We start from the raw sequence: 27,891 nt of genomic DNA, 5'->3' as shown, positions 1-27,891 counted from the left end.
GTGTGTATTCTCTCTGTGCATGTGCAGTCTCTCTGTGTGTTTTGTCTCTGTGTGTGTGTGTCATCTCTGTGTGTGTGTCGTGTCTTTTGGGGTGTGTCGTCTCTGTGAGTGTGTCATCTCTGGGAGGGTTGTCGTCTCTGTGTGTGTGTCGTCTCTGTGCGTGTGTCGTCACTATGTGTGTGTCGTTTTTGTGTGTGTGTGTTGTCTTTGTGTGCGTGGTGTCTCTGTGCTTGTTGTCTTTGTGGTGTGTTTCGTATCTGTGTGTGTGTGTCGTCTCTATGTGTGTTTGTCGTTTCTATGTGTGTGTGTGTGTGTCTCGTCTTTCTCTGTGTGTGTCATCTCTGTGTGTGTGTGTAAATGAACTTTGAAAAATTAAGAGAATGTAACTGTGACAATGTAAAGCACAACAAAACACTACTGAAATAATCCAACTCTTGCATTTCAATGAAAGAAATTCAAAATGAACTTTGAAAAATCAAGAGAATGTATCTGTGACAAGGTAAACCACGACAGAACACTACAGAAATATTCCAACTCTTGCATTTCAATGAAATAAAACCAAAGTGAACTTTGAAAGATCAAGAGAATGTAGTAAAGCACAACAAAACACTACTGAAATATTCCAACTCTTGCATTTCAATGAAAGAAATTCGAAATGAACTTTGAAAAATCAAGAGAATGTATCTGTGACAGGGTAAACCACGATAGAACACTACTAAAATATTCCAACTCTTGCATTTCAATGAAATAAAACCAAAGTGAACTTTGAAAGATCAAGAGAATGTAACTGTGACAAGGTAAACCACGACAGAACACCGCTGAGATATTTCAAATCTTTCATTTCAATGAAAGAAATTCGAAATGAACTTTGAAAAATCAAGAAAAATGTAAATCTGACAAGGTAAACCATAACAAAACACTACTGAAATATTCCAACTCTTGCATTTAAATGAAAGAAATTTAAAATGAATTTTGAAAAATTAAGAGAATGTAACTGTGACAAGGTAAACCACGACAAAACACTATTGAAATATTCCAACTCTAGCATGTCAAGGAAATAAATTCAAAATAAATTTTGAAAAATTAAAAGAATGTAACTGTGACAAGGTAAATGACGACAAAACACTACTGAAATATTCCAGCTATCATATTTCAATGATAGAAATTCAAAATGAACTTTGAAAAATTAAGAGAATGTAACTGTGACAAGGTAAACCGCAACAAAACACTACTGAAATATTCCAACTCTTGCATTTCAACGAAAGAAATTCAAAATGAACTTTGAAGAATCAAGAGAATGTAACTGTTACATGGTAAACCATTCTGTGATAAGGTAAAGCATGACAGAACACTACCAAAATATTCCGACTTTCGCATTTAAATAAAAGAAATTTTAAATGAACTTTGAAAAATAAAGAGAATGTATCTATGACACGGTAAACCACGATAGAACACTACTAAAATATTAATACTCTTGCAATTCATTCAAATAACAACAAAGTGAACTTTGAAAGATCAAGAGAATGTAACTGTGACAAGCTAAACCACGACAAAACACTACTGGAATATTCCAACTCTTGCATTTCAATGAAAGAAATTCGAAATGAACTTTGAAAAATCAAGAGAATGTAACTGTGACAAAAAAACACAATAGCCTTATCTATAGTGAAGCATTTTTCTACTCGTAAAATAATTTATTAAACTAAATAGTTACCCCCACCCACCTCCCTTATAAAGTTCAGAAAAAAAAACACAATAGCCTTATCTGTAGTGAAGCATTTTTCTACTCGTAAACTAATTTTTAAACTAAATAGCTCCCCCCTCCTCCCTCAGAAACTTCAGAAAAACACAATAGTCTTATCTGTAGTGAAGCATTTTTCTACTCGTAAACTAATTTTTAAACTAAATAGTTACCCCCTCCTCCCTCAGAAAGTTCATAAAAAATAACTCAATTTCGCAAAAAACACGAGCCGTCTCTGTAGTGAAGCAATTTTATTCTCGTAGGTTTATACCTTACACTAAATAGCTCCGCTCACCGTCCCCCCGAAGCACTGGCCGACCCGCACACTAGACGTATCTGTCCAAAAACTTATTTCTAAACGTAATCTAATTTCTTAAAATAAATAGTTGCCCCCTCCTCCCTCAGAAAGTTCAGAAAAACACAATAGCCTTATCTGTAGTGAAGCATTTTGCTACTCGTAAACTAATTTCTTAAACTAAATAGTTACCCCCACCCACCTCCCTCAGAAAGTTCAGAAAAAAAACACAATAGCCTTATCTGTAGTGAAGCATTTTTCTACTCGTAAACTAATTTTTTAAACTAAATAGTTACCCCCACCTCCCTCAGAAAGTTCAGAAAAACACAATAGCTTTATCTGTAGTGAAGCATTTTTCTACTCGTAAACTAATTTTTAAACTAAAAAGTTACCCCCACCTCTCTCAGAAAGTTCAGAAAAACACAGTAGCCTTATCTGTAGTGAAGCATTTTTCTACTCGTAAACTAATTTTTTAAACTAAATAGTTACCCCCTCCTCCCTCAGAAAGTTCAGAAAAACACAATAGCCTTATCTGTAGTGAAGCATTTTTCTACTCGTAAACTAATTTATTAAACTAAATAGTTACCCCCACCCATCTCCCTTAGAAAGTTCAGAAAAAAAAACACAATAGCCTTATCTGTAGTGAAGCATTTTTCTACTCGTAAACTAATTTTTAAACTAAATAGTTACCCCCTCCTCCCTCAGAAATTTCAGAAAAACACAATAGCCTTAAATGGAGTGAAGCATTTTTCTACTCGTAAACTAGTTTTTAAACTAAATAGTTAACACCTCCTCCACCAGAAAGTTCGGAAAAAAACACACATGTTCAGAAAAAAACAATGGCCTTATCTGGAGTGAAGCATTTTTCTAATCGTAAATTAATTTCTTAAACTAAATAGTTACCATCACTCTCCCCCTCAGAAAGTTCAGAAAAACACAATAGCCTTATCTGTAGTGAAACATTTTTCTACTCGTAAACTAATTTCTTTAAACTAAATAGTTACCCCCCTCCTCCCTCAGAAAGTTCAGAAAAACACAATAGCCTTATCTGTATTGAAGCATTTTTCTACTTGTAAACTAATTATTAAAATAAAAAGTTACACCCCACCTCTCTCAGAAAGTTCAGAAAAACACAAAAGCCTTATCTGTAGTGAAGCATTTTTCTACTCGTAAACTAATTTCTTAAACTAAATAGTTACCCCCACCCACCTCCCTCAGAAACTTCAGAAAAAAAACACAATAGCCTTATCTGTAGTGAAGCATTTTTCTACTCGTAAACTAATTTCTTAAACTAAATAGTTACCCCCTCCTCCCTCAGAAAGTTCAGAAAAACACAATAGTCTTATCTGTAGCGAAGAATTTTTCTACTTGTAAACTAATTTTTAAACTAAAAAGTTACCCCCACCTCTCTAAGAAAGTTCAGAAGAACACAATAGCCTTATCTGTAGTGAAGCATTTTTCTACTCGTAAACTAATTTCTTAAACTAAATAGTTACCCACTCCTCCCTCATAAAGTTCATAAAAACACAATAGCCTTATCTGTATTGAAGCATTTTTCTACTCGTAAACTAATTTCTTAAACTAAATAGTTACCCCTTCCTCCCTCAGAAAGTTCATAAAAAAAACAAACAATAGCGTTATATATAGTGAAGCATTTTCTACTCGTAAACTAATTTTTAAACTAAATAGTCACCCCCTCCTCTCTCAGAAAGTTAAGAAAAGCACAAGAGCCTTATCTGTAGTGAATCATTTTTCTACTCGTAAAATAATTTTTAAACTAAAAAGTTACCCCCTCCTCCCTCAGAAAGTTCAGAAAAAAAACACACATGTTAAGACCACCACAATAGACTTATCTGTAGTGAAGCATTTTTCTACTCGTAAACTAATTTCTTAAACCAAATAGTTACCCCCACCCACCTCCCTCAGAAAGTTCAGAAAAAAAATACAATAGACTTATCTGTAGTGAAGCAAGCGACTAGAATATAAATACCCGTTTATAACAAATTGCCTGAGTTAACAAGCCCTCGTTAGACTCTATTTTAAACTTACAACCCATTTCAAAACACCACTTGTGTATTATACCAAACACATCGAAGTATTCGCAAATGCTAATGAATTAACATGCTCTTCAGGGTTACCTTAACTGCTGATCACTTTAACCCTTTTTTTTCTCCATCTTAAAATTGGCAAATGTTATCTATCTCTTTTTCCTTATTATTCAAATAAGATCGTTCTTACAGTTCACTTCACGAATCCCTTACCCCTTTTGGAAAATGTCAATCAAACAATTGTAATTGTAACATCCAATTTTTTTTTAACAACAAACTACTCTCGAGTTAAGGCAATTAACATTTGTCAATATCTGCTAAGGCATATACCGGTCATGATAATACTTGAATCTGAATTCAATTCTCTTACTAATATGAATTGTAGTGAAAACCATTTCTTTTATTCAAATACCAACCACAAATCAAGTTATCGTATATACCCACCAAACCAGATCCATAGGTACATGCACTGGAAAGGTGTCAAATTGCTATAGCTTCCATAGAATCCAGAAGGTCATGTGAGGGAGTTCTGAATCTCTTTGAAAAGGTGTATACAAGGTCCAGAATAACATTGAAATTGCTCTTGTCTGGTTGGCCCAGAAACTTGTCTGGTTGGCCCAGAAACATACCTGGTTGGCCCGGAAACCTGTCTGGTAGGTTTTGTATAATTCCATATGCAATTGACATCAATAGCATTAATTAGTCTGGTAATCAACCATGGAAAGCTGCCAGGGAACATAAAGTATCAGCAAATTCAATAGATACTTACTACTCATATTTTTAAGAAGTCAGCTAAGGCATAATACTGTGTAAACACTGGGAAATGCGGTAAGTGTAAATGTTTGGTTGTACTTCAGGCGTTGTCAGTTGTGTTGGTCAGCTGTATAGCAGATAGGGTCAAAACTTAAAACGTTTTCGTTTTTTTTACGTTTTTTGTGAAAGAGTGGGGTGTTGAACAGGGAACAGCCCCTTTCATATGCGGAATAAGTTCTGTTCGTTTTAAGTTTTGATGTTGCTCCTTACTTTCAGTTAAAAAAGACTTTTTTTTTTCATTTAATTCCTTAACGTGTTTGAAATGATGCAGGTTTTGAACTTGGCTCACAGTAAATGAATAACTAAAACGAAATTTGCATATTAATTTTACTTTTTTAACTAATAATAACCTTATAATAACGTAAGTTTGATTTTTGTTCCAGTTGTTTAAGAATGACTCCTAAATCACAAAGGCTGTTTAATTCTGGGTTAAGCTAGTGCATTGAGCTAGCTCATTGCTCACACTAACGCTTTCTAGTAGATTAGTTTGAGCTTAGGAATGACAACAAGAAAAATCAAAAAGCTCTTCATTATAGAAAACCCATGTCGAAGCCAATCACGATATCGGATAAGAAGCTAATCTTAAAGGAACATGGATTACTTCAAATATTCATGGCACAATTGACCCCTCAAATCCCCCTAGGACCATATGGTTATTTGCAATTTACTGGAAAATAAATCGATAACTTAAATATTGTATATATGATATTTTTTTTTATTTCAGATAGGGTCAAAACTTAAAACAAACGTTAAAAAGCACATTATACTAAAATGGAAGAGATATTGAAAATCGTTAAGAGATTAGTCGGGATTCTACAGCTAAAAAGAGGACAGATATCAAAAAATATATTTTTTTAGAGGGCAAATAGGGTGACATATACTGTGGTTTTCCAGATTAGCACTTTTTCCTGAACCTCGGCTCTTGAACTATGGGTTGTGACATTACTGGTATATATGCGGAGAAATGAGTAATTGCTGTGCGTTAAATTACTCAATTTGGCTGTCCTTGCGCAAAAAGCAAGAAAGCATTTGCAAACTATGGCGACAACCATCAATAACGTTTTAACGTTTTTATGCTCTTTAGGTTTTTTTTTTACGTTTTTTGTGAAAGAGTGGGGCGTTGAACAGGGAACAGCCCCTTTCATATGCGGAATAAGTTCTGTTCGTTTTAAGTTTTGATGTTGCTCCTTACTTTCAGTTAAAAAAGACCTGTTTCTTTTTCATTTAATTTCTTAACGTTTTTGAATTAATGCAGGTTTTGAATTTGGCTCACAGTAAATGAATATCTAAAACGAAATTTGCATATTAATTTTAATTTTTTAACTAATAATAACCTTATAATAACCTAAATTTGATTTTTGTTCCAGTTGTTTAAGAATGACTCCTGAATCACAAAGGCTGTTTAATTAAATAAACTCCTTTAAAAGTTAAAAAAGAAAATTTTGATCCGGTGACTTTGGGGAAAAAATGAGCATGGGAGGGCCCTAGTTGCCCTCCAATTTTTGGTCACTTAAAAACCAATGGGTTGGAATAAACTTGATGAAACTTATATATTTAAAATCACTATAAAACTCCTCTTCTTTTGATGTATCTATTTGTATCAAAATTCCGTTATTTAGAGTTTTGGTTACTATTGAGCCGGGTCGCTCCTTACTTACAGTTTGTTACCACAAACTGCTTGGTTTAAAGCCTGGCTTCAGGCTATGACTTTATTTGTTTTACTTTCTATGTTTATTAATTGACTAGTATATTTGACATGTAATATTTAAGTGTACAACATAATTGGGGGAGGGGGGGAATAGGCACCAAAAGCATAGCTATTGGACCTTTCAACTATGTTGAATTAAATGGCTATCTTACTATTTTGATCGGGAGTCAAGGGGGGAAAAATGGTGTTGATGACTAGGTGCCCTCTAATCTTTTTTCACTCAAAAAAGCACTAAAATATTTAATTTCCGTTCAAATGAGCTCTATCATTGTGTTCTAGGACCATTAGTTCTTTACGATCACCTCTGGAAAAAAAAACTCGTATCCATGATCATTATTCTGGCGAAAATACACATTCCACATTTTTTTAGGTAGGAGCTTGAAACCTCTGCATTACGGTTCTCTGATATGCTAAATCTGATGTTGTGACTTTCGTTAAAATCGCTTCAGTTTTAGGGGTGTGTTAATCGGCTTGTTAGGTCGAGGAGCAGTAACAGTGGTAGCGGATGGTCAGATTCAGAGTCTATAAGCTATTAAATTTTACACATAACTTTTTGATTATAGGCGTCAAGGTAGAAGCCTCTTATTCTGGATATATAGGCACTTCATACGACTCAAAAAATTAGAAACCAAGGAATAGCTTTAATCTCTACATATATTCAATACTTTTGCTACATCAAGAATATCATTTCTTGGCCTGAGTACCGACGGGTTTCATAATCCCTGTGAAGGACCATATTATCTCCTTTGCGCTGGTTAGTGCTTGCTTTGATTATTGCTTCGCCACAGATTCCAAATGCTTTCCTGCTTTTTGCGCACGGACAGCCAAACAAACTTAATTTAACGCACAGCAATTACTCGTTTCTCCGCATAGATACCAGTAATGTCACAACCCATAGTTCAAGAGCCGAGGTCCAGGAAAGGGTGCTAATCTGGAAAACCACAACATATGTCACCCTATTTGCCCTCTAAAAAATATATATTTTTTGACATTTATCCTCTTTTTAGCTGTAGAATCCCGACTAATCTCGTAACTATTTTCAATATTTCTTACATTTTAGTATAATGTGCTTATTTTTACGTTTGTTTTAAGTTTTGACCCTATCTGAAATAAAAAAATATCATATATACAATATTTAACTTATCGATTTATTTTCCAGTAAATCGCAAATAACCATATGGTCCTAGGGGGATTTGAGGGGCCAGTCGTGCCATGAATATTTGAAGTAATCCATGTTTCTTTTAAGATTAGCTTCTTATCCGATATCGTGATTAGCTTCGACATGGGTTTCCTATAATGAAGAGCTTTCTGATTTTTCTTGTTGTCATTCCTAAGGTCAAACTAATCTACTAGAAAGCGTTAGTGTGAGCATGGAGCTAGCTCAATGCACAAGCTTGACCCAGAATTTCTATCCGGCTGACCAACACAACTGACAACGCCTGAAGTACAACCAAACATTTACACTTACCGTATTTCCAAGTGTTTACTAAGTATTAAGCCTTAGCGGACTTCTAAAATATCTGGCACAACATCATTTACCAACATTGGGTTTAGAAACCTACTCAGATTATTTTCTGCTTGTTTTTAGTTTGACTTATTTTAATTTCTGATTGTTTTGGGTTTAATCTATTTATTGATACTGATTAGCGGTAGTTGTATGATTGGTAGATTATATGATTCTTTTTTTTTGTTTATTCTTGGTTTAAAGGTGTTCTTTACTTTTTTTGGAAAAACTTATTTTGTCAAAAAGTTTTTGATTAATTGCAATAAAATCCAGAAAAGGTTCTTTGGTGGAAAATCTTTTTTATTGTTACAATTAACATCTACATACCTAACGGCTTGGGACATTTGTTCTTGAGGAGAGATTAAACAATAAAGACAAGCTTTTTTCAACTGAAAGTAAGAAGCAACATTAAAACTTAAAACGAACAGTAATTATTAAATATATGAGGGGTTCGCCCCCTTGTCAATACCTCGCTCTTTACGCTGAAGTTCGAACTTTGTTCCAATTCTTTAAGTATGACCTCTGAATCACACAGGCCGTTTAATTAGAATAAATAGCTCTTTTGAAAGTACTGAAAAAACTTTAGCGTAAAGAGCAAGGTATGGACGAGGGGGCGAACCCCTCATACACGCAATAGTTCCTGTTCGTTTTAAGTTTAATATTGCTCATTAGTTTCAGTTGAAACATTTTTTTTTTATTTAATTTTTGATCGTTTTTAAATGATACTGGGAAATACGGCACCCCTTTGTGGAAAATTCTCTTCCCCCATGAACAATTCCCCCATGAAAATAACCTCCCACGTAAACCCCTCACCCCCCCCCCCACCCTACTAAAAAAAATCCCCCCTGAAAACGTCTGTATACTTCCCCATAGCCAATATCATATGTAAAAAATGGGCAAAGTTCCTAACTTTCAGCCCTTCCCCCGGGGACTGTGGGGGGCTAAGTCATCCGCAAAGACATAGTTATTAAATTTTTCGACTATGTTGAAAAAAATCTCCAAACTTTGATCGGGTGACTTTGGGAAAAAATGAGCGTGGGAGGGGGCCTAGTTAACCCCAATTTTTCAGTCACTTAAAAAGGGCATTATAACTTTTGATTTCCATTAAAATGAGTCCTCTTGCTATATTATATGACCACTGAGTTGATAAAATTACCCCTGAGAAGAACAAAAGAAAAAAAAAAAACAACAAACAACAAAAACAAAAATGAAAAAAACAAATAAATACACATCCGTGATGTTTCTTCTGGCAAAAAATACAAAATTCCACATTTTTAAAGATATTGGCTTGACACCTTCACAATAGGGTTCTCTGATACGCTGAATCTGATGTTGTGATTTTCATTAGGATCCTACGACTTTTTGGGGGTGTTTCTCCCTTTTTTCGAAAATAAGGCAAATGTTCTCAGGCTCGTAACTTTTGATGGGTCAGACTTTACTTAATAAATGTTATATATTTTAAATCAGCATAAAAATCTTATTCTTCTGATGAATCTATTAGTAATGAAATTCCATTTTTTAGAGTTTCGGTAACTATTAAGCCGGGTCGCTCCTTACTTACAGTTCGTTACCACGAACTGTTCGATATAAGAAGTTGAATAAAAAAAATCCGGAGCGTTTTTTTTATACCGTTTATTCGGTGATACTGAAATGCAGATGCCAGGAAATAAAAGAAATGATTTTGAATCTGTGGTGACAAATATGAGACAGTTTTTAAAGTTTCTGTGACCTGTTTAGGATGATTGCTAATAGCAGATCAAACTGCGCTACAAATCCAAGTAACGATAATTGGTTTTCTATATTTGTATCATGTTGAACAGCTGGTTTTTCAACATGGCCACGTTGAAAAAGATTTTGTATAAATACCTCATGCGAGCTAATATACTTTGTAATAAATTCAATAAAGAACAAGTTTTTTCAACTGAAAATAAGGAGCAACATTAAAACTGAAAACGAATAGAAATTATTACGTATATGAAGGGGGTTGCCTCCACCTCAACAACCTGCTCTTTACGCGGAAGTTTTTATTAATTTTGAAAAAATCACATATTGTATAAAATTCTTATTGTTCCAATTAAACGAAAATAGTGTTTCAGAAGTCTATCTTAAAGAATTAGGACAAAATTCAAATTTTTGCGTAAAGAGCGAGGTATTGAGGAGGAGGCAATCTCCACATAATAATTTCCGCTCCTTTCAAATTTTAATGTTGCTCCTTACTTTCAGTTGAAAAAAACTTGGTTTCTATTTAATTTTTGATGGTTCTTTAAATAATCCCAAAAATTCTAACCCAACTTCAACGGAAAAATAGCCTACTCAGGGATAGACAATTCAATCCCAGTGAAAATTTACCCAGGACAAAATCCATAACAACTCCACGCGTAAAATTGAGACGGAAAAGAGAAAGCAAGAAATATAAAAAGAATTTTGCATAGGAATTCTGGCAAATTCCTCAGTATACAGTTTCCTTTGACAAGTTCACCCCCTGGAAACTTCCCTCCCCATGGAAAGTTCCCCCTTGAAAAAAAAACAGAAAATTGGTCTTCCCACCCTAAAATATATGCATGCTTCCCAAGAACAAATACTATGCGTAAACAACGGGCTTTTTGTATAACTTAAATACCTTTCCCTTGGGGCTGTAGGGGGGTCATGTTATATCCAAAGGCATAGTTATCGGGGCTTTCAACTATGATGAACAAAATGGTTATCTCAAAATTTTAATCGGACGATTTTGGAGGAAAAGGGGGTGGGGGATGGGGCCTAGTTGCCCTTCAATCTTTTTGGTTACTTAAAAGGGACAATAGAGCTTTTAATATTCGTTCGAATGAGCCGTCTCATGATAGTCTAGAACTACTGGGTCAATACAATCACCCCTGGGAAAAAAATAAATAAGTAAACACGCATCCGTGATCTTTCTTCTTTCAAAAAATACGAAATTCCACATTTTTGCAGATGGAAGCTTGAAACCTCTATAGTAGGGTTCTCTGATACTCTGAATCTGATGGTTTTATTTTCATTCTATGACATTTAGAATTTTTCCCCTTTTTTTGGAAATAAGGCAAATTTTCACAGTCTCGTAACCTCTGATAGTTAAGACTAAAGTTAATGAAACTTATACATTTGAAGTCAGCATAAAAATCCAATTCTTTTTATATATCTGTTAGTATCAAAATTATCCCTTCTAATGACTAAACTTCCCCTTCTAATGATACAACAATTCCCGTCCTAGTTATTAATCTAGGTTCAGTATATTTCCAAATCGTAAGTAATTTTTGGCGATTTTGACTTCATTCATAGCAAATCAATTTACAGTTTTCTTCCATTCACTAAAACAAGCAGATGTGAAGAAAGATGATTGTGTAGTGGAATTTGACGACATAAGCAGTAAGGTGCATTATTTTTTGGTTAATACCAAACAGTTCGTAGTAACAAACTGTGAGTATGGAGCCACGCAGCTGAATAGTAACTGAAACTCTACAAAACGGAATGTTGATATAAATAGATATATAAATAAATTGACTTAATATGCTGATTCCAAATATGTAAAATTCATTAAGTTTAGTGAAAACATATCAAAACTATGAGCCTGAAAAAACTAACCTGATTTCTGAAAAAGTAGGGAAATACCCCCTAGAAGTCAAAGAATCTTAGCGAAAATCCCACTATCTAATTTGGCGTATCCGAGAACACTACTGTAGAGGTTTTGAGCTCCCATTAAAAAAAAGAAGGAATTTTGTGTCTTTGGCAAAGGAATTTTTGCCAGAAGAAAGATGCGAGTTTATTTGTTTGTTTGTTTTCCTCAGGAGTGATCGCATAGAACCAATATCGTGAAAGGGCTCACTTGGACGGAAATAATAAGTTTTAGTGTCCCTTTCAAGTGACCAACAAGATTAAAGTGCATTTAGACTTCCTCTCACCCCCTTTTTTCCTCAAAGTTGTCATTAGTAAGCTATCTAGTACTTTCAACGGAAGTTGTATAATGCGACCAATCCCTCTATATTATGGACCTAAAAAGTGACCGTCCATGTTATATTTGAAACTAGATATTCAGGGATGAGATTGTGTAATGCAACCAGACTGGTTTCCGAGGCAACGTCTATTTTCTGGACCATTGCTAGACTGGTTTGCTTAAGAATGCGTCGCGGGTAATTAAAGAATGAGGAATGGGATGCTATAGTCAGAATTATTTTCAGTTGAAAGTTATAACATTTCCGTAAACTAACTCAATTTGCGGAAAAATGTATAGCATTTGCATAACTATACAATGAATGATCTCAATTGATGATTGAATAATAGGGGTGAAACAGAGCTAGATAACATTTTTAATTGGATTCTATGAAGGTGGTAAAAAATGGTTAAACTGGGTACCAGTTAAGGTAAGCCCGAAGGGGTTGCTAACTCACAAGCAATTTATTATAAATTTGGAATAACATTCTTGGCATCAATCTACGGAAACAATTAACGATGACAAGATGACCTTGTGACCCCATTTTTTATGCTTTTTTTTTGAAGTTTTTTTTTTAACTTTTTTTAATTTTTTTACTATGGTATTTTTTTCAACTTTTTTTACATGTCTTAGAATGACATGAAACATACTTAAAACAAAAAAAAATCGCCTTTAATATTTTCGAAACTAAAAATGAGAATGGTATAGATATGTTAGTCATGACTTTTACTATTAGAAAAAGAATGTTTGTAGTAGCACTTTTTTTGGGATTGAATTTTTTTGTTGACCGAAATTATTCAACTATTTTTTTACGTATCTTAAAATTATATGAAATATGCTTACAGCTCTAACAATAGTACTCTATGCTTGCTCATAGACACGATGTGGCTTTCCAACTGGCACTCTATGACAGGTTATCGACACTACCTAGTTTACTGCATGTATTAAATCAGTAATTTTTACGCAGTGGAAGGATAAACACATAATTCAGATCTTGAAAAAATTGAAGATGAATCATTTTAAGAAAGTGTTTTCACATGATAGTGTTATTGTAGCATTGAATAGTGACGAGGAGAAGTATTTGGGCTATGAAACAAGTACAAGTGGTAGCACTATCGGAAACGTATGCGTGCGTTGTCATGACAGTAAGGAATTAAATTTCTTTGGAGTACCAACAAAATTTGACTCTTATGAAGATGGATATGCGAGATTGAGATCTCCAGAGATTGTTGCACTCAAAGAGAATGCCAACATAAAAATTATAGTTGATGAAGAGGGGTATCTTCTTGCTAGTGCTTGTGGTAATATGTCACCCAGTGTTAAACCTTATTGTCAGCTTTCGAGTATTAGCATTCAACGAAAGATCAAAAGAAGACAGGCGTACTCTTAAACTAATATCATAAATCATATCTTTTCTCCGTGCCGGAACTGTTACCTGTGTAAAAGTAGTGTGATAATAGACAGTGAAATTGCCGAAAAAAAAGGGCATTGGTAGAAAATATCACTAAGGAATATAAAGATGAATCGATGAAAAACAAAGTGCAAGCAAACATTACTACCATTGATCAAACAACCATTGATCAAACTACCATTGGTCAATGAACCAAATAATAGAAAAGATGAAATGCATATTGAACATGTGGATGACCCCCAGTATAAATGTGTTCACATGATATTGTTATTGTAGCATTGAATGCTGACAAGGAGAAGTATTTGAACTATGAAACAAGTACAAGTGGTAGCACTATTGGAAACATAAGCATGCGTTGTCATGACAGTGAGAATTTAGATTTCTTTGAAGTACCCAAGCATTTCCATTATACACAAAATGGATATGTGATAGTATCATTTCCACAGATGATTAAACTTAAATAGAATACCAAAATAAAAATAGTATTTGATGAAGAGGGGTATCTTCTTGCTAATGGTTATGGTAACATGCTACCTATTGATAGATCCTATCGTCAGCTTTCGGGTATTAGCATTCGATTGAATGAGAATTGGAAAAGAAAGGCCTACTCTTCTACTAATATCAGAAACCATAAACCATATCATAAACCATATCTCCTACTCTTCTGCTAATATCATGAATCATATCTTGTCTACGTGCCGGAACTGTTACCTGTGTAAAAATAATGTGGTAATAAACAGTGAAATTGCCGGAAAAATAAAAAGGGCATTGGTAGAAAATATCACTAAGGAATATAAAGATGAATCGATGAAAAAAAAAGTGCCAGCAAACTTTACTACCATTGGTCAAACAGTCAATGAACCAAATAATATCAAAGACGACATGCATATTGAACCTGTCTGCAACACACCAGTAAAAATTGTGTATGACTCAAAAAGGAATAATGATTATTCCGCTGTTTACGAACTAAGAGAAGACAATAGCTATAATATAAAGAGAGAACCTGGTGAACTATTTTATGGAACAGATTAAAAATGTCCAAAGTTGTTCATTGATATTAATAATTTATAATAATATATTTTTGTATTAATATCCTACGTGACATTATTTCATTAAAAATATATTATGCATTATATTGTTATGTGTTCATGATTTTTAGAGTATGCTAGTATATTAAACGTTTTAAATGTCTAATAAAAACACGGAGATATAAGAAAAGGAATTTGCATGCATCATATGTCGGATAGATAGATTAACATCGATAAAATCTAAGTATCAGAATGAATAAATTTTTTATCAACATATTTTGTCGGGTAAGTCAGGTTGAAATTGATAAAATCTAAGTATCAGAGCGACTAGATTCTTTGTCAAAATCCTCTACCGGATATTTCGGTGGCAATTATCAAAACCTAAGTGTCAGAGTGTTGAAATTCTGTGTCAACATCTATTATCAGATACATGGGATAACATTGACAAAATCTAAGTAGCAGAGTGAATAAATTTTTTCTATCAGCATCTTTGTCAGATACAACTGATAAAATTGAGAAAATCTAAGTATCAGAGTGAATAAATTCTTTATCAATATATTATGACAGATAGGTTTGATAACACTGACCAACTCTAAGTATCATAGTAAAAAAATTCTTTATCAACTTCTTTTGTCGGATACACCAGATAACATTCACAAAATCTAAGTATCCGAGTGAATAAATTCTTTTTCATCATCCTTTGTCAGATATGCATGATAAAACTGAGAAAATCTAAGTATCAGAGTGAATAAATTCTTTATCAGTGTCTTTTGACAGATGCGTTGGATAACACCGATGAAATTCAAGTATCAGAGTGAATAAATTCCTTATTAATATTCTTTATCAATATCGTTTCTCGGATACGTCAGATAAAATTGACAAAATCTAAGTGTCAGAATGATTAAATTCTATATCAACATCATTTCTTGGACACATAGGATAACATTGACAAAATCTAAGTGTCAGAGTTTATAAATTCTTTATCAACATCCTTTTCTGAATAAATCGGATAACATTATCAAAATTTAAGAATCAGAGTGATTAAATTCTATATCAACATCCTTCTATCGGATACATAGTATAAAATCGAAAAAATCTGAGTGTCAGAGAGAATAAATTTTTTTATCAATATCTTTTGTCAGATACATAGGATAAAATTGACAAAACCTAAGTATCAGAGTGAATAAATGCTTTATCCACATCTTTTGTCAGATATGTCGGATAACATTGACAAAATCTAAGTATCAGAGTGAATAAATTCTTTATCAGCTTCTTCTGTTGAATACATCGGATAACATTCACAAAATATAAATATCAGAGAGAAGAAATTTTTTATCAAAATCTTTGTCAGATATAACGTATAAAATTGACAAAAACTAGGGATCAGAATGAATTAATGATTTATCAGCATCCTTTGTCGGATATATTAGATAACATTTAAAGAGTCTAAGTATCAGATTGAAGAAATTTTTTATCAGCATTGTTTATCGATATCGTTTCTCGGATACGTCGGGTAAAATGACAAAACCTAAGTATCAGAATGATTAATTTCTATGGCAACATCATTTCTCAGATGCATAGGATAACTCTGACAGAATATAAGTGTCATAGTGAATAAATTTCTTACCAGCATCTTTTTCTGATTACGTTGGATAACATTTTCAAAATCCAAGAATCAGAGTGAATAAATTCTATATCAACATCCTTTTCTCGGATACATAGGATAACATTGACAAAATCTTAGTGTCAGAGTGAATAAATTTTTTTTATCAACATCTTTTATCAGATACATCGGATAAAATTGACAAAATATAAGTATCAGAGTGAATAAATGCTTTATGAGCATCTTTTGTCAGATATGTCGGATAATACTGACAAAATCTAAGTATCAGAGTGAATAAATTCTTTATCAACATCATTTGTCGAATATATAGGATAACATTGACAAAATCTATGTGTCAGGGTGAATAAATTCTTGAACAACATCCTTTTTCTGAATACGTTGGATAACATTATATTTGTTATCTGATGTATCCGATAAAGACGTTAAAAACGAATTTATTCACTCTAATAATTAACTTTTGTCAATTTTATCCGATGTATCTGACAAAAAATGTTGATAAAAAAAATTTATTCACTCTGACACTTAGATTTTGTCAATTTTATCCTATGTATCCGACAAATGATGTTGATAAAGAATTTATTCACTCTGACACTTAGATTTTGGAAGCCTGATAAGACTGTTAATAAGGAGAAGAGATTATATTTATCTATACATTTTAGAAGTAAACAAATAAAGGATATAAATTTACCTGGGATTTTAAACCAGGTTGATGTGAAAAAGGCCCTTTCTAGTAGTTTAAATTATAATAGTCATCCAATAATGACATATAAGTTTTCAAAAACTAGTAATTGGAAACCTATTTGTAAGTGTGAGCAATTTTTATCATTTGTTAATTCAGCGTACGAACATATTATTACAGGTGATTTAGCAATAATAAAACAAATGGACTTGCAGAATATAATGAAAATGGGGCTAATTTCCGTCTTTCAAATCATCTAAAACCCTCAAATCTGCCTAGTTGGTTAAATAATAATCTAGAAATATTTATCGGTAATTGGTGCAAAAAACAGAAAATTAATTAAAATTGTTGTCAGAATTGGAAAAATTTAATTATTAATAAGGTTAGAAATAAGATATATAACATGACAAATACACATAATAATAAGGTATTTTCTTATAATTCTAAGATAAAACAAGCGATTGCTAATATAAAGAGGGATTTTGTAATTGTACCCATTGATGAAGCGAATAATAATTTTGCAATAATTTTTCAGAAGCTATATTGTGATGTTTTAACAAAGGAGCTTAGTAAAACAAATACAAAAAAAAGGTTCAAGATGTTAATAATAGTTTATTGAATGGAATAGAGGATACACTTTAAAAAAAAATTAAATATTAATATTAGTGATAGTGATAAAAATTTTCCTTTTTTATATTGGACGGCAAAATTTCATAAAAATCCCCCAAAACCACGCTTTATTGCGGGTGCAGCAAGATGCCCGACCAGAGTTGCGGCTACTGACCTGTCGTGCATTTTAGAAGAAATTAAAATACATTTAAGGCATATTGCTCGGGAACTAAAAAATTGTCTAAGTTTAATCCATATTGGAGCATTAATAATTCGATGCAAGTAATAGATTCTCTGGCTTTAGTTTCAGCCAAAAAAGTGGACTCGTTTGATTTCACTACATTATATACAAATTTCTGAATTAATTTAGTATTTATAAATTAAAAAAAAGATTATTAAGAAAGCTTTTCTTTTGTCTAATTTGGCTTTTTTTAAAATTGATACGTATAATAAGAAGGTGAGATGGACTAATTACTTTAACAGTACCACTAGTTCAAGATGTTATAGCTTAGATATGATTCATGATCTACTAGAATTTTTTCTATTTAATACTTTTATAAAATTTAATGGTAATCTATATAATCAAAGTGTTGGAATTCGTAAGGGGGGTAATGCCAGTCCAGTTAATAGCGGACCTATTTTCAAGCAATTTAGAATACGATTATATGATGGATAAAAAGAATCCAAGTAACATAAAATATTTTCTCTCAAATAATAAAAGATATTTAGATGACCTTCTGGTGATAAATTGTTCAAATTCTTAGAGATTTCAATTAAAATATGTCCACCAGAGTTAAAGCTGGAATCCAGTAATGGGAATGGCAATTATGACCATTTTCTAGATTTAAATATTAATGTTGCACCTAATAGTACACTAATTTTTAAAATATATAATAAAGCAGACGATTTTAATTATGATATAGTTAATTTTCCATTTCCTAAAAGTAATATACATTTGAATATAACATATTCATCGTATTTTCCCCAACTATTTAAATATGCAAGAATTTGTACTAATTACATCGATCTTAAAAATAGATGTAAAGTACTTGGGAATAAGCTAATCGTAAGAGGTTTTTCCGCCAATGAACTAGCTTGGCAATTTAAAAAGCTTTGTTTTCAGTATAATCAACTTTTACATAAGTGTAATAAAAGTTATCAAGATATATTGAATGATATTTTGCGGTAACCTGTCGGAGGAATATCTTTTCACTTCCCGGTATATTTTTGGAGTTTAGGGTTGGTTGCGACACATGTAGGTAAAGAATAACGTATTATATTTGGAATTTAATTCTTCGAATTTGAGTGAAAGTGAAAAGGTTCCGGGGGATGGTTAATGTTATGCAAATATTTGGAGTTAAATTGGCTGAAGGTTTGGCTTTCAGTGTTAAATGAAGTTTGGTTAAGGAAGCTTGGATTAAATTTTTTTGGGGTATATTTTTATATTTTAAGGGTATTTTGGATTTGCCTTATAGTTATTCCATAGGTGTCACTACATAGGGGTATGCCATATTGTGGCATGGCGCGCTCATTCTGCCTGGGTAATGAAATTTAAGCAACGAAGCCCATTTAGGCAATGAGTTTTCTTCTGATGAGCCCTGATATGTGGTGATCACCTGGGGAATATTAAATTGTTGTAGATTTAAGGTGCTATAGCTTGGTTTTGGGACAATGACTTATACTTATTGGTGTTGATTTTGCTCTATTCTGGACTTGATTTTCGGATTATCGGATTAGATATACTCTTTTGTCCTAGGGGACTGAATGGATGAGTAAGGTCTAGACCTTGTTCAAGTGCTCATTTATTTCAGTTAGTAAAGTAAGAGGACAGTTTTTTTTATTAACCGTAATACATTATATCACTCTGATTCTTATATTTTGATAATGTTATCCAATGTATTCAGAAAAGTATGTTTATAAAGAATTTATTCACTCTGGCACTTATATTTTGTCAATGTTATCCTATGTATCGGAGAAATGATATTGATTGATTAATGATGATTGAATGATTGATTAATAATTCTGATACTTACATTTTGTCAACTCTATCCGATGTATCCAAGAAACGATATCGATAAAGAATGTTAATAAAGAATATATTCACTCTGATACTTAGATTTTGTCAATTTTATCCGACATATCCGACGAAGGATGTTGATAAAGCATTTATTCATTCTGATACTTAGATTTTGTAGATTTTATACGTTATATCTGAAAAATATGTTGATAAAATATTTATTCTCTCGGATACTTAGATTTTGCGAATGTTATCTGATGTATCCTACAAAAGAAGTTGATAGAGAATTTATTCACTCTGATACTTAGATTTTGTCAATTTTATCCGACCTATCCGACAAAAGAGGTTGATAAGGAATCTATTCATTCTGACACATAAATTGTGTCAATTTTATCCGATATAACCGAGAAAAGGATATTGATATAGAACTTATTGATTCTGACTCCTATAATTTTATTATGTTATCCAACGTTTTCGGAAAAGCATGTTCCTAAGTAATTTGTTCATTGTGATACTTAGATTTTGTTTGAGCTATCCTATGTGTGCGACAAATGATGCTGCTATAGAATCTGATAAACCTGATGCTTAGATTTTGTCAACTTTATCCGGTGTATCTGAGAAACGATATCGATAAAGAACGTTAATAAAGAACTTATTCACTCTGATACTTGAATTTTATCGGTGTTATCCAACGAATCAGTCAAAATATACTGATAAAGAATTCATTCACTCTGATACTTATATTTTTTCAATTTTATCATACATATCTGACAAAGGATGATGATAAAGAATTTATTCTCTCTGATACTTAGATTTTGTGAATATTATCTGATATATCCGACAAAAGAAGTTGATAAGGAATTTGTTCACTATGATACTTAGATTTGGTCAGTGTTATCAAACGTATGTGTCAAAACACATTGATAAAGAGTTTATTCAGTCTGTTGCTTAGATTTTCTCAATTTTATCCGTTGTATCCGATAAAGATGCTGATAGAAAACATTTATTCACTCTGATACTTAGATTTTGTCAATGTTATCCCATGTATCTGACAATAGATATTGATACAGAATTTCATCACTCTGACTCTTAGGTTTTGATAATTCTAACCGAAATATCTGGCAAAGGATGTTGATAAAGAATCTATTCGTTCTGATACTTAGATTTTATCAATTTTATCCTGACCTATCCGAGAAAGGTGTTGAAAAAGAATTTATTCATTCTGATACTTAGATTTTTTCCATGTTAATCTATCTATCCAACATATGATGCATGCAAATTCCTTTTCTTACATCTATGATGTTTTAATAGACATTTAAAACGTTTGATATACTAGCATACTCTAAAAATTATGAACATATAACAATATAATGCATAATATATATTTAATGAAATAATTTCATGTAGGATATTAATACAAAAAATATATTATTATAAATTATTAATATCAATGAACAGCTTTGGACATTTTACATCTGTTCCATAAAACAGTTTACCATGTTCTCTCTTGATATTGTAGCTATTGTCTTCTCTTAGTTCGTAAACAGTAGAATAATCATTATTCCATTTTGAATAGTACACAATTTTTACTGGTGTATTACAGACAGGTTCAATATGCGTTTTGTCTTTGATATTAATTGGTTCATTGACTGTTTGGCCAATGGTAGTAACGTTTGCTGGCACTTTCTTTTTCATCGATTCATCTTTATATTCCTTAGTGATGTTTTCTACCAATGCCCTTTTTATTTTTCCGGCAATTTTACTGTCTATTACAAAATTATTTTTACAGAGGTAACAGTTCCGGCCCGTAGACAAGATATGGTTTATGATATTAGCAGAAGAATATGCCTTTTTTTTTCCCTTTGCATTCAATTGAATACTAATACCCGAAAGCTGACGATAGAATCTATCAATAGGTTGCATGTTACCATAACCATTAGCAGGAAGACACCCCTCTTCATCAACTATTAATTTTATGTTGGTATTCTCTTTGAGTTCAATCATCTCTGGAAATGATACTATCGCATACACATTTTGTGTATAATGGAAATTCTTGGGTACTCCAAAGAAATCTAAACTCTCACAGTCATGACAACGCACGCATACGTTTCCCATAGTGATACCACTTGTACTTGTTTCATAGTTCAAATACTTCTCCTTGTTAGCATTCAATGCTACGATAACACTATCATGTGAACATATTTTTACTGGGGGGTCATCCACATGTTCAATATGCATTTCATCTTTACTATTATTTGGTTCATTGACTGTTTGATCAATTGTAGTAACGTTTACTTGTACTTTTTTTTCATCGATTCATCTTTATATTCCTTAGTGGAATTTTATACCAATGCCTTTTTTATTTTTCCGGTAATTTCACTGTCTATTATCACATTATTTTTACAGAGGTAACAGTTCCAGCACGTAGACAAGATATGATTTATGATATTAGTAGAAGAATACGCCTGTCTTCTTTTGATCTTCCGTTGACTGCTAATACCCGACAGCTGACGATAGGGTTTAACACTGGGTAACATGTTACCACAAGCACTAGCAAGAAGGGACCCCTCTTCATCAACTATTATTTTTATGTTGGCATTCTGTTTGAGTGCAATAATCTCCGGAGATCTCAATCTCGCATATCCACCTTCATATGAGTTGAATTTTTTGGTACTACAAAGAAATTTAATTCCTTACTGTCAAGACAATGCACGCATACGTTTCCGATAGTGCTACCACTTGTACTTGTTTCATAGTTCAAATACTTCTCCTTGTCAGCATTCAATGCTACAATAACACTATCATGTGAACACACTTTCTTAAAATGCTTCATCTTCACTTTTTTAAGGATATGAATTATGTGTTTATCCTTCCACTGCGTAAAAATTACTGATTTAATACATGCAATAAACTAGGTAATGTCGAAAACCTGCCATAGAGTACCAGTGGGAAAGCCGCGTCGTGTCTATGAGCAAGCATAGAGTACAATTGTTAGAGCCGTAAGCATATTCCATGTAATTTTAAGATGCGTAAAAAAAGTTGAATAATTTCGGTCAAAAAAAAAATTCAATCCGAAAAAAGTGCTACTACAAACCTTATTTTTCTAATAGTAAAAGTCATGGCTAACATATCTATACCATTCTCTTTTTGAGTTTTGAAAATATTAAATGTGATTTTTTTATGTTTTAAGTATGTTTCATGTCATTCTAAGACATGTCAAAAAATTTGAAAAATAACTTAAAAAAAAATTATTAAAAAATGGAGGGAGGGGGCCCAAAAAGTTGGGGGTAGGGGGCCCCTTGGAGGTTATGGATAGGGGACCTTTGGAGGTTGAGGTCCTTGGTGGTTAGGGTCATTGATGCTTGCGGTCCTTGATGCTTCAAACCTATAATCATCTCACTAGTTGATTTCTAAGGATTTCTATGGATTGTTCTGAATTTATTTACTAAAATTCCTTTCTTGGCATTTACATCACTATTAGTATGAACTTTTTAGTATACTATAATGTCAGAGCATATTTTATATTGACAAAACTGTTCAAACGGCACTTGTGTATTATACAGAACACATTCGAGAAGGAAGGCTAGGCAAGTCACAAGGTCATCTTGTCATCGTTAATTGTTTCCATAGATTGATACCAAGAATGTTATTCCAAATTATAATAAATTGCCTATGAGTTAGCAACCCCTTTGGGCTTACCTTAACTGGTACCCAGTTTAACCATTTTTTACCACCTTCATACAATCCAATTAAAAATGTTATCTACCTCTGTTTCACCCCTATTATTCAATCATTAATTAAGATCATTCATTGTATAGTTATGCAAATGCTATACTTTTTTTCGCAAATTGAGTTAGTTTACGCAAATGTTATAACTTTCAACTTAAAACAATTCTGACTATAGCTTCCCATTCCTCATTCTTTAATTACCCGCGAGGCATTCCTAAGCAAATCAGTCTTGACTAGAGGCAATGGTCCAGAAAATAGATGTTGCCTCAGAAACCAGTCTGGTTGCATTACACAATCTCGTCCCTGAATATCTAGTTCCAAATATAACATGCACGGTCACTTTATAGGTTCATAATATAGAGGGATTGGTCGCATTATACAACCTCCGTTGAAAGTTCTAGATAGCTTACTACTGTCGTCCGATCAAAATTTGAGATAGTCATTTTGTTCAGCATTGTTGAAAAGTCCAGTAACTATGCCCTTGGGAATAAATTGACCCTCCAAAGCCCCTGGGTAAAGGTCTATAGGTCATGAAATGTGCCCACTGTTTATGGATAGTGTTTTGTTTTGGGAAGTAGGCTACACAGACTTTTTTTTGGAGGGGGGGAATTTTCTGCTGAGAGGATTTTCCACGGGGAGAAATTCCATGGGGAAGGAAGTTTCTGGGAAGGGGGGGGGGGAATTTTCCTGGGGAAATCCTGAACTGGGAGAATTATAGGAATTATTTTTATTTGTCTTGCTTTCTCTTTGCCGACTCAATATTACATGCGGAGATTGTCCAAGGAGATAAGAAGATAAGAAGAATTGTCCAAGGAGAAGTTTCGCCAAATTAGAATTGTCTAGAGTATGTTTCCTAAGGGGGGGGGGAGAGGGGGATTATCCACGCGAGAAATTCTCCATTGGGCAGTTTTCTACAGGAAACAATCTCCAAAGGGAATTTTTTGCGGGGGCAACTTTTTAGTAGGGGGCAAGAAAAGCATTTGTGGGAAGGATTAACCCCGTAGGGAGGTGGGAATTTTTGATATGATTTTATAAGCAAACAGACACTAAACTGTTTTTTTTCAAATGAAAGTGTGCCCTCGTTTCCCTCCGTATCAACTTTGCCCTATAGTAAAAAGTTACTCTCGCAGAAAATTCCTTCTGGAGATTATTTCCCGTAGAAAGCTTTCCCATGGAGAATCCCCCTCGCTTGGAAATCCCCCTCCCCCTGCGAAAATATACTCTAGACAATTCTAGAAAACTTGTCCCCCCCCCCAAAAAAAAATGTCTGTATACTTCCCAATAACAAATACTATACATAAACAGTGGGCAAATTTCATGACCTGCAGACCTTTACCCAGGGGCTGTGGAGGGAGATCTGGTCGCCAAAGGCGCAGTTACTGGACTTTTCAACTATGCTGAACAAAATATAGTAAAAAAGAGAAAATATTCCAAAACAAGAAAGATGACTAAACATGAAACAGTGCGTGATAACGAACTGTAAGTAAGAAGCGATCCGGCTCTATAGTAACCGAAACACAAAATTTACCCCTCCTCCCAAGATAAAATATCAGTATACTTCCCAATCACAAATACTATACATAAACAGTCGGCAAATTTCATGACCTACAGAACTTTACCCAGGGTTGTGGAGGTCATTTTATCCCCAAAGGCATAGTTACTGGACTTTTGAACTATGCTGAACAAAATGGCTGTCTCAAATTTTGATCGGACATCTTTGAGGGAAAAAGAGGGTGAGAGGGAGGCTAGTTGCCCTTTAATATTTTTAGTCAGTTAAAAGGGAAACTAGAACTTTTAATTTCCTTTCAAATGAGTCCTTTTCTGATATTGATTCTATGCGATCACTCCTGGGAAAAACAAACAAACAAATAAACAAATATCAATGATCTTTCTTCTGGCAAAAACACAAAATTCCAATTCTTTTGAATATGAGAGCTCGAAAATTCTTCAGTATGGTTCTCAGATACGACAAATCAGATGGTGTGATTTTCTTTAAGATTCTTTGACTTTTAGGGGGTATTTACCTACGTTTTCAGAATTCAGGCACATTTTCAAAGGATCGTAGCTTTTGATGTTTTTTGACTAAACTTAATGAATTTTACATATTTGGAATCAGCATAATAAGTCATTTTTTTAATATATATATTTATACCAAAATTCGGTTTTTTAGAGTTTCGGTTATTATTGAGCCGAGTGGCTCCTTACTCACAGTTTGTTAGCATGAACTGTTTTATATTGACCAAAAAATTTTTAGCTTACGGCTTTTGTTGCTTACTGTTTATGTCGTCAAATTCCACTACACAATCTTCTTTCTTCACATCTGCTATCTTTAGTAAATGGAAGAAAAAACCGTAAATTGATTAGCCATGAATGAAGTCGAATTCACCAAAAATTACTTGCGGCTTGGAAAGATACAGAACCTAGATTAATGAGCAGAACGGGAATTTTTGTATCATTAGAACTGGAAATATAGTCAAAAAAAAAAGAAAAAAAAAGAAAGGTGACGAAATACGAGCTATCAAGTTATCAAGTATTTTGCAATAGGTTGCATAGGTTGCATGAAGACGCTGGGTAATTGTAGACAGAGAAAAGCCAAGACAGATAGTACAAGTAATTGAGAGGCAAATGTTTAAATGGCTGGGGCACGGGTAAATGGCAGGAGTATGCATGACTCTCTTATTGGACACATACTTGTCAGGTTAGTTTTTGGAAAGGCGTGCCTGCCTAGAGTATCAAACAGTTCGTGGTAAAGAACGTAACTAAGGAGTGACCTGGCTCAATAGTAACCGAAACTCTAAAAGCGGAATATTTACATAATAAAATATGTAAGATTCATTAGTTTAGTCGTACCCTTCACAGGTTACAAGCCTGAGAAAATTGAAAAATGGGGGGGGGGGGGTAATCCCCTAAAATACACATAATCTTAATGAAAATCATATCATCAGATCCAGCGTATCAGAAAACCCTATTGTAGAGGTTTTAAGCTTCTATCTACAAAAATATAGAATTTTGTATTTTTGCAAGAAGAAAGATCACGGATGCATGTTTATTTGTTTTTTGTTTTGTTTTTTTTTGTCCCAGGAGTAATCGTATTGACCCTATGATCATAGAGTATCGCGAGAGGGATCATTCAAAAGGATAATAAGAGTTCTAGTGTCCTTTTTAAGTGACCAAAAGGATCGGAGGACAATTAGGGCCCCTCTCCCGCCCATTTTTTCCCAAAATCATTCAATTAAAATTTTTAGATAGCTATTTTGTTCATCATTGTTGAAAGGCCCAGTAACTATGCCTTTGGATATAAATTGACTCCCCGTACAGCCCCAGGGAAAAATGTTTTTCACGGGGGAATTATCCACAGGGAGGAAATTTACCAGGGGGTGAACTTGTCAAAGGAAATTATACATTGGGGGAATTTGCCAGAATTCCTATACAATTTTTTTTCTATATTTCTTGCTTTCTTTTTTCCGTCTCAATTTTACGCTTCTAGTTGTTAAAAGTAATTGTCCTGGGTAAATTTCCACCGGGATTGAATTGTCTGGATGATATATCGATGGGCAGAGTGTTTCCGCACAGGTGGGCCAGATTTCCTGGGATTTTTAAAAAAACTATCAGAAATTAAATAAAAAAAAGTTTTTTCAATTGAAAGTAAGGAGCAACATTAAAACTTGAAGCGAATAGAAATTATTACGTAGGCCTATACGAAGGGGGTTGCCTCCTCCTCAACATCTGGCTCTTTATGCTGAAGTATGAATTATGTCCCAACTCTTTAAGAACGACTTCTGAAACGCTATGTTCATTTAATTGGAACAATAAGAAGCTTTTTTCAAAATTACTAAAAAACTTTAGCGTAAAGAGCAAGGGGCTGAGGAGGAGGCAACCCCCTTCATATACGCTGTAAATTCGGTTCGTCTTAAGTTTTAATGCTGCTCCTTACTTCCAGTTGAAAAAACTTGTTCTTCTATTTGATTTATTGCAAGAATATTAGCTCACATAAGGTATGTATACACAATCTTTTTCTGCATTGTCATGTTGAAAAACTAGCTCTTCAACATGATACAAATTGAGGAAACCAATTATCGTTACTTGGACTTGTAGTGCAGTTTGATCTGCTATTGGTAAATCATCCTAAACAGGCCACAGAAACTTTAAAAACTGTCTCATATTTTTTTTACCCCAGATTTAAAATCAATTCTTTCATCTCCTGGCATCTGTAGTTCAAAATCAACTAATAAACAATGTCAAAAGAAAAAAAAACCTCTGTACTTCTGTTTGATTCAACTCCGTATATCTCTCAACTAGAAAAAATGTTCCAAGTCATTGTATATGAAGGGGTTGCCTCCTCCTCAACACCTCGATCTTTACCCTAAACTTCGAATTTTGTCGTAATTCCTTAAGAACTGCTTCTGAAACACAATGTTAGTTTAATTGGAAAAGTAAAAAACGCTTTTTTCGAAAGTACTAAATAAAATTCAGCGGGCAGAAAAATGCCCCCTGCAGAAAGTTCGCCCTCTCAAAAAATGTCTGTTTCCTTCCCAAAAACCTACTAAATGTAGACACTAGACATATTTCATAACTTACAAGCTTTACCTCCGGAACTTGCTGGGCCATGTCATCCCCCAATGTATGATTACTTGAATTTTCAACTATGCTGATCAATATGGCTGTCTAAAAATTTTGATCGGATGACTTAGGGAAAAAGGGATGGGGGAGGGGGATCTAGCCCCCCCCCCCCAATCGTTTTG

This window comes from Artemia sp. Qi Xiang Cuo, chromosome 17 (genome assembly GCF_049724085.1).
Source record: "Artemia sp. Qi Xiang Cuo chromosome 17, ASM4972408v1, whole genome shotgun sequence".
Lineage (NCBI taxonomy): Eukaryota > Metazoa > Arthropoda > Branchiopoda > Anostraca > Artemiidae > Artemia > Artemia sp. Qi Xiang Cuo.
Note: the sequence above shows the minus strand (reverse complement) of the source record.